The following is an 8,982-nucleotide window of genomic DNA, read 5'->3' as shown; positions in this document are numbered from 1 at the left end:
ATAGGATAGTACTACGCAAAATACTAGCGCCTATCCCTCTCCTTCGACACCACCGAAGCGGCCACCAAAGGGAAAGGGGACAAATCACCTCTTCACCCGAGCTCGACGCGGCTCCATCATCGATCTGCAGCTTTACAGACCTCCAAACTAGTTTGTCAGAAGTAAAACAATTGTCGTTGAAAGAATCAGACCATGGCAACATGTCCTCGAACACGGCATCGAACTCCAAATCTGACCCCCCCCCCCGCACGATGATGAGTTGGAGGAGGAAACCAGAACCGTTAGCCACCAACCACAAACCCAGCACAAGATGCACCATCTTTTAGCTGTCACATGCGTAAACAACCATCCGCCTGTACTCCTGGACGACAAAACCTCTCTGCTCCATCATGACGTCGGAGAGAACGCCGCAGCAACAGGGACAGAGCAGAAGGAGAGACACACCTGATGGAGCCGTCGCGACCGCCTCGCTGACACCATCCATGAACCCTAACGCCGTCGATCTGAAGGATCGGCACACACACAATGCCATCAACTCCGAGACGCTGCCATGAATGGCACCGCCGGTGTGGGAGTGGAGCTAAGGCAGATTTATTCGTCCGGTGCTACTCCCATCACCCCAACGGCACACTAGGACCTACAAATCCAAACCCTAATTATATATCAGAGGAACGGGCCCCCTCCCTCCTGCCGCCGGAGTAGCAGCCGGAGGGAGATAGGCCAGCGCTGTGGCCGGTTGAGATCGATGGAAGAAGATCGCCTTCCTAGTCGGCCCGTGGCGGCGGCTAGGTTATGAAAAAACCGATGCCCTTACTTCTTGGGATGTAATCTTTATGAGCACGAGCCTTTGGCTGGGCCATACGTACCGGTTGGCCTACCTCATATGTAATTCCCTAGCATTTTATATTAAAATATATGACACCAATATCTTACCAAATATGTGGAAGAATTGCTTCACTTCAGAATGACTGAATGAGTGAAACTGACATCTTAAAAAAATAAGTGAAACCGATATCTTCCAAAATATGTGAAACCGATTTCTTACAAAATATGCAAACTAGATTTGTAAGAAAGCGATTTCACTCATTTAAAAAAATTGATTTTACTAATTACAGTAAACCCGGTTTCGCTCAATTGAGAGAAATAATTTCATTCATTTTGAGTGAAATTAGTTTTTTTTGAAATTAGTGAAGTATATTTCATAATTTTGATTGATTTCACATATTCTAGTTTCTGTTTTGTTTCATAAATATCATATTCACACAATAGTTTCACAAACAGAGTGAAGTAAGTGGATTGAAACATTGCAATTTAAATATGTTGAAACGTGTCCATGATTGTTCTTGTTCTATTGATACTGGCGTCGGGAGTTCAAACATATAAAAAGTTTAAGAAACAAAAATATATTTCCCAATATATGAATGATTGAAATGATCAAAGAGAAAATAAAAGGATGAATTTATTGCATGAGAGAGGGGAGAGGGTGAACATGGCATATCATGTATTTGAGTCAGAAAAAGAAATAGATGGAACCATGCATGCATCTTATCTCTGCACATGATGGGAAACTAGTGAAGAAAAACACCAACACACAAACTCGGGAAAGGAACAAATGCAAACAAAGGTAGTACTGGGACTGGGATACTTTACTCGGTGGCGTTATGTTATTGGCTAATGGGTTGCCGGTAGGTATCGCTATTGCCAGAAATGTATTTGCGTGTGTTAAGAATAGAATAGAATAGAATAGTTTATTGCGTGTGTTGATGGATGAAGTGGCTACATACTCATATGAGTCACTCATTTCAGAAATCTCTATTCAAGTCCCTGAAGGGCTTATACTTCCGAATCCAAAAGAAAATCGCAACAAGTTTTGTGTAAAACTTCATAAGTCACTCTATGACTTGAAATTGTCGGAAATCATATGGTACTACCGACTAAATGAGTTCCTTCTTCAAAAGGATTACTCAAAGAATGATGATTGCTTATGTGTTAATAAGGGAATCCCAAATTTGATTTCCTCATATCACTTAGTGTATATCGATGATTTCATCATCAATGTCTCTAAAGGACCTAAAAATACATAAAATCATCTCAAGACGGAAAATTTGGATTCAACCAAATTTAGCTTAAGCTTACAACTTGAGCATTCTCTCAAGAATACATATCAGTCTACATATATATCCAATACATATACGAGAAGTTCAATGTGGATATATCATACCAATAAAAGACATGTAATATGGTCATACTACCCCTGATAAGGTACAAGTCCATTCATACCTAGGGGTGATAATGAAGTGATATCAAGACCTGAAGTTCTATATCTCAATAATGTCAAAGCACTCATATAATTCCAAACTATGTCAGGCCTGACACTATATTTGCTATCTTTGTTCAGAGTGCAACCCCCAAACAAAGGTATATATGGATGATATAAGAAATATTAGCTTATATCTCAAGCTCACAATAATTCTTGGATATTTCCATCAGGAAATACAAGATATGACCATGATATGATATAATGATATTGGCTCTTTCTTTGATCCTAACAATGACATATCAATGACTGAATTTGCTAGAATAGCCTTCATATGGAAGTCATCTAAATGGGCTTTAATGGCTATTTCTAGTTATCATTCTGACATAATTGCTTTATCTAAAAAACAGTGCAAAATATGCATGGCTTAGCAGAATGATTAACCACACTCAAAATCATGTGGTTAAGATTCATCAGAATCACATAACTTGATTTATCAAGACTCTACCACTTGTGTTACTCAAAAACTATAGGTTATATGAAAAGCAATATCATAAAGTACATTGCTCGAAAATTACTTATCCTCATGAATTATAGAAAGTAGAGGAAACAATATGCAAACAACATACTTTGAAAATCCTACAGATTATTCATAACGTCATGATCATATCAATGGAATTTGTATTACACATCTCTAGGTTTGCAGAGTTCAAGGGGAGTAATTTCCCAAATCTATAACCTATTAACAATCTTAAGACTGCATATATTGTACTCTTTTTCCCTTCATGAGTTTTCCCTAATGGTTTCTTATAAAGGTTTTTAACGAGACAATATAAACACAAGTGCCCATACATGTCATACATTTTCTCCTTATATTTTTCCCACTTGGTTTTAAAGGAGTTTTCAATGGCATATCATATCGCACTCTTTTCCCTTATGAGTTTTCTATCAAAGTTTCTCATAATGGTTTTTAATGAGGCAATATCTTATCAAACATCATATGGCATACTTTCTATTTTCCCTATCGGGTTTTTTTAAAGAAAGTACTCAAGACATATTAATTGTTCTCTAAACTCATCGATGAGTTTTCTCCTTTCTTCACAGGTTTTTCTCATATGAGTTATCAAGAGACAATAATCATTATATGTTGCATCATTTTCTCCTTATTATTTTACCCACTGGGTTTAAAGGAGTTTTAGCAACATATCTGCACTATTCTCCTCATATTTTTCCCACAGGGTTTTTGGAGGAGACATTCAAGATTATTCAAAGAATTTGTCAAGATGATGGATATACCAAAGAAGAGGCGTTGTACAAGGGGGAGTGTTAAGAATAGAATAGTTGCTTATTAATAAAGCTAATTAGGATTAAGTTAACTGTTAGATAGGTTGCTTGGTTCTCAAGCAACCATGTACTTAATTGGCTCTCAAGGCAACTATGTAATTCCTTGGCTCCCAAGTAACATTGAGTTTACTTAACTCCCAAGTAACATGTGTACTTCCGCCCGGGTATAAATACCCCGCTTCTATCATCAATAAAGACTAATGGTTCATTCATATATCTGTTTCCATTCGCTCATCTCTCTCGATTCTCTTAACAGCATGGGCGGTGGAGGACGACGTGGTGGAGAAGCTCATACCCGAGTGCTAGCACGGTGGAGCAGCTCCCACTTGGAACGGGGATGCAAAAGAAAAGGAGTTGTTTTTGAGATGACGGGGATGCACAATTGGGGGATACTAGCTTGTCTCCTAGATTTAGATAACGATAGTGGATTGCGTTTTTTGGACAGTGCATTACGTGGGCAGGGCTGTTTCTTTTTTTTAAGTATTAGTACAGACATAAGCGCTCATATACACGCGCATACACTCACCCCCTATGAACGCACACACGCACACCCTATCCCTATGAGCACCTCCGATAAACTGAGCCGGCATATCATCTTGAGATTTACTAAGTCACCATAGGCGCCTCGTCGTCGACGGGAACGTCTCCTCCCACTGAAAGCGCATCGCCGAAAAGCCTAAAATAAATTCAGGAATAATGCGAGCACCAGGATTTGAACCCTGATGGGCAGGGTTGTTTCTCTGCGTGGTTAATGAACTGGTCCATTTGAACGTGAACTGAACTGGAGCAGTCCATGGGCCGCGCGATGCAGAATGCGGATCGACTGAACATGACCAGGAAAACGGAACGAAATCGGTCGGGGCCCCAAGTCATACTGGGAATCCTGGTTCGTGACAAACACGGACCTTGTGGGCAGTCGAGACTTCAGTCCGACCCAACGCAAGGCAATATAAGGCGAGCATACAGAGTTGATATCACCTTAGGTGGGCAATGGGCAATGCACACGGGAGACGCTCTCCTCGATCTACCACTACAAATCATCCCCAAGAGATCAAACCCTCAGCCAAGAACGCGGCCATGGAGACGCTGCAGCCGATCCAGCAAACCCTGGGCGAGATCGCCCTGGGCGAGATCGACAAACAGATCCCCGACGCCCTCCGCGCCGCGTTTGGCCTCGAGAAGCGAGCCTCGCGCTCCTCCGAGGACGCCATCGCCAGCTTCTTCGCGCTATATCTAGAGCCGCCGCATCCTCGGGAGCGCCGCGAGCGCGACGGCGACGAGCCGCGGGCTCTGAGGATGATCTGGGCCTCATGCTACGCGCCGCGCCACAACGAGGACGCACACTTCGGGCACGACGAGGCCGGCGTCGTCGGCGTGGCGGACGGCGCGGCGGGTACCGCAACAAAGGCGTGGACGCCGGTGCGTTCTCGCGCAGGCTCATGAAGAGCGCCTTCCTGCAGGTGCTGGCGACCGAGCCCGGCCCGCCCGTCTGCCCGTACACGCTGCTGGAGCAGGCGTACAAGGAAACGGTCGCCTCGGCCGCGGACGGGGGGTCGACGGCGGTCATCCTCTCGCTCGCCGGCACGGCTCTCAAGTGGGCGTTCATCGGCGATAGCGCGTTCTCCGTGTTCTGAGATGGCAGGCTCGAACCGTTCGCAGCGGCAGCAGAGGCGTTTCAACTACCCGTTCCAGCTCAATGCGACCGGCAAAGGGGAGCGCGTGAACAAAGCCGACGTCAGGCAAATGGCGGTGAGACACGGGGACGTCGTGGTGCTCGGGACAAACGGGCTGTTCGACAACATGTTCGACGCGGAGCTGGAGGTGGTCGTCCGGATGGGCATGGCGCTGGGCTTGTCGCCCAAGAACATGGCAGACGTCGTCGCGGGCATCGCTTACGAGATGTCGACGAGCAAAACCAAAGACTCGCCATGCAGCGCCGACAGCCGGAGGCTAATGTAACGCCCTCGATGCGGCTATATCTCCCACGTGTCGAAGCACGACTTAGAGGCATAACCGCATTGAAAGCAACATCGCAAGTGAGGTAATCTTCACACAACCCATGTAATACATAAGGGAAAGAGATACATAGTTGGCTTACAATCGCCACTTCACACAATACAAGAATAAAACATTACATCATCCAGATACAATCAAGGTCCGACTACGGAACCAAAATAAAAGAAGACTACCCCAAATGCTACACAGGTCCCCGATCGTCCCGACTGGGCTCCACTACTGATCAACTGGAAACGGAACAACACAAAGAACGAGATCTTCATCGAGCTCCTCTGTGAGCTTGGTTGCGTCATCTGCATGGTCCAATGGCACCTGCAAACTGGTTTTGGAAGTATCTGTGAGCCACGGGGACTCAGCAATCTCGCACCCTCGCGATCAAGACTATTTAAGCTTATGGGTAAGGTAAAGATATGAGGTGGAGCTGCAGCAAGCGACTAGCATATATGGTGGCTAACATACGCAAATGAGAGCGAGAAGAGAAGGCAAGGCACGAGCGAAAAACTATGATCAAGAAGTGATCCTATAACAACCTACGTCAAGCATTACTCCAACACCATGTTCACTTCCTGGACTCCGCTGAGAAGAGACCATCACGGTTACACACGCGGTTGATGTATTTTAATTAAGGTCAACTTCAGGTTTTCTACAACCGGACATTAACAAATTCCCATCTACCCATAACCGCGGGCACGACTTTTGAAAGTTCAAATCCCTGCAGGGGGTCCCAACTTAGCCCATGACAAGCTCTCACGGTCAACGAAGGAATAGACCTTCTCCCGAGACGTTCCGATCAGGCTCGGTATCTCGGTTCTTCAAGACACTTCGACAGGTTAAAACAATTCCAGCAATACCGCCCGAATGTGCTGACAAATCCCGATAGGAGCTGCACATATCTTGTTCTCAGGGCACACTCAGATGAGACTAGCTACGAGTAAAACCAAACCTCAAGTTGCCCCGAGGTGGCCCCGCAGGCAGCTCAGTTCAAACCAACACTCAGAGGAGCACTGGCCCGGGGGGGTTAAAATAAAGATGACCCTTGGCTGGCCGACACAAGGGAAAGAAAAGGCTAGGTGGCGAATGGTAAAACCAATGTTGGGCATTGCTGGAGAAGTTTTATTCAAGGCGAACTGTCAAGGGGTTCCCATTATCGCCCAACCATGTAAGGAACGAAAAATCCGGGAACATAACACCGATATGACGGAAACTAGGGCAGCAAGAGTGGAACAAAACACAAGGCATAAGGCCGAGCCTTCCACCCTTTACCAAGTATATAGATGCATTAAATTAAATAAGAGATATTGTGATATCCAACAAGTAAACATGTTCTAACAAGGAACAACATCTCCATGTTCCAACAAGGAACAAACTTCAATCTTCACCTGCAACTAACAACGCTATAAGAGGGGCTGAGCAAAGCGATAACATAGCCAAACAACGGTTTGCTAGGACAAGGTGGGTTAGAGGCTTGGTTCAACAATATGGGTGGCATGATAAGCAAGTGGTAGGTATCGCAGCATAGGCATAGCAAAAGAGCGAGCAACTAGCAAGCAAAGATAGAAGTGATTTCGAGGGTATGGTCATCTTGCCTGAAATCCCGCAAGGAAGAAGAACGAGTCCATGAAGAAGATAAACGGACGTAGACGAACGGGTCCTCACAAACGCGACTTTACCGTAACCAACCCGAGGAAGCAAACACCGGAAAGAAGCACACAACATAGTAAACAACCAACACAAGAACATGGTATGACATACGGGATGCGGCATGCGATGCATATGCATGATTTGACAAGAGATGAATGAACTGGCCTCAACTTGGAAATCCAAGTGTGCCACTGGAAAGATGAGATGAAATCGCTTGGAAACGATATAAAGAACGCCGGAATCGGAGTTACGGTTTGGGAATGGCAAGCAATTCAAATATGGCACCGGTCTGCGATTTACAGCAAGTAGCCAACTAAATGCAATGAGATGAACATGCTACAGCATCCAAACATGGCAACAAAATACATGGCAAGAATCCATTCATGATGCTTAACAAAAGACTAGCACTGAGCTACGGCCAATTCATCCACTAACAGGTTCAAACAAGCATGTCAAAAATGCATTTGGTAAACAGATTTCAGACTTAGTGAAATTAACACAACCCTGGAATATCATATCAGATAGCACTCTTCGGAGCATGAAAACTATATGCTACAGGGCCTGAACATGTCAAAGTAAAGCATGTCATGGAGCTACTCAAAGAGCTTAACAAAAGTCCCTTAGTGACCTTGAGCCAAAAGGGATCAGAAAATACATTTGCAAGCATGTGAACATGGCAAAAACATAATCAGTTCTCAGACTTAGTGAAAACTGGGACATGCAAAACAGATATCAAGTAGGCATGTTTACGAGCTCGATGCACTCACTACAGAGCATGTCATGACAATCTAAGCATACACCCATCAAGAATACACATTATACAAGTTAGACATGGCAAGAACAACAACATGGCATGCATGGATCAACTACAACATCATCGGCAAAATCGCTAACAAGTAGACAATCTGCCCAGATTCACGAAATAGCAAAAGTAGAGCTCGACTGACTCAAGCTAGGGTGCTCCATAATTGCAAACAAAGACATGGATGGATAGAGCAGTACAAGATTAACAAATCATCCTTACTGATCATCCTCAAAAGAGACACGGATCACCTAAGAAACAACATGAACATGTGGCATCATGAGATAAACAGATCAAGGACTTAGTGGAAATTCTAAGTCCCTGAAATCAGCATTACCAAGTGCACCACTTCGCAAGCTTGTGCTAGTCACCAAACACATCACAAAAATACATGGATGGCACCACTGGAAAGATGGCAAAACCTATAACAAAACATATGTAGAGCTCATGGGCATATCATGCACACAATAATCATGGCAAAATGACAAATATCTAAATGGAGCAGCAGATCTGGCAATTAACTCAACTAGCACTCTTCTAACAGCATTTCGGGCATCAAGATGAACTCAAATGAAAATGATGCAGTGAGATGAAATGATGTGCTCTCTGAGTCGAACATTTTGATATGCTATATGCATGAATCGGAGCTGCGGATGCAGAGATACGACATGATAAATATTGCAAAAAATAGGGTTAGGGAGGCAAAAGTCAACCGCATTTTTGGATCTAGATCCAGATCCGGGCTGCGTGGAAAACGAGGTTCGCTGGGGACGAAGAACGCGGTGACCGGAGTGGAGGGGCTCGCTGGGGTGCGCCGGCGACGGAGAGGAGGACGGCGGCGTCGGGCGCGGTGGTCGGTGGCGGCGCCGGAAGCGGATGGCGGCGGCGGGCGGCGAGGTGCGAGGCGGCGGCGCAGGAGGCC

The 8,982-nt window shown here is 44.9% G+C and overlaps 1 pseudogene; it reads left to right on the top strand.

Moving 5' to 3' along the window:
* The first annotated feature begins 4,678 nt into the window (after positions 1 to 4,678).
* The window catches only part of LOC119315900, a 5,472-nt pseudogene continuing 1,168 nt past the window's right edge, over positions 4,679 to 8,982 (top strand).

The sequence above is a fragment of the Triticum dicoccoides genome, chromosome 6A, assembly GCF_002162155.2.
Source record: "Triticum dicoccoides isolate Atlit2015 ecotype Zavitan chromosome 6A, WEW_v2.0, whole genome shotgun sequence".
Taxonomy (NCBI): Eukaryota; Viridiplantae; Streptophyta; class Magnoliopsida; order Poales; family Poaceae; genus Triticum; species Triticum dicoccoides.
Note: the sequence above shows the minus strand (reverse complement) of the source record. Positions and strands in the feature narration are given on the sequence as shown.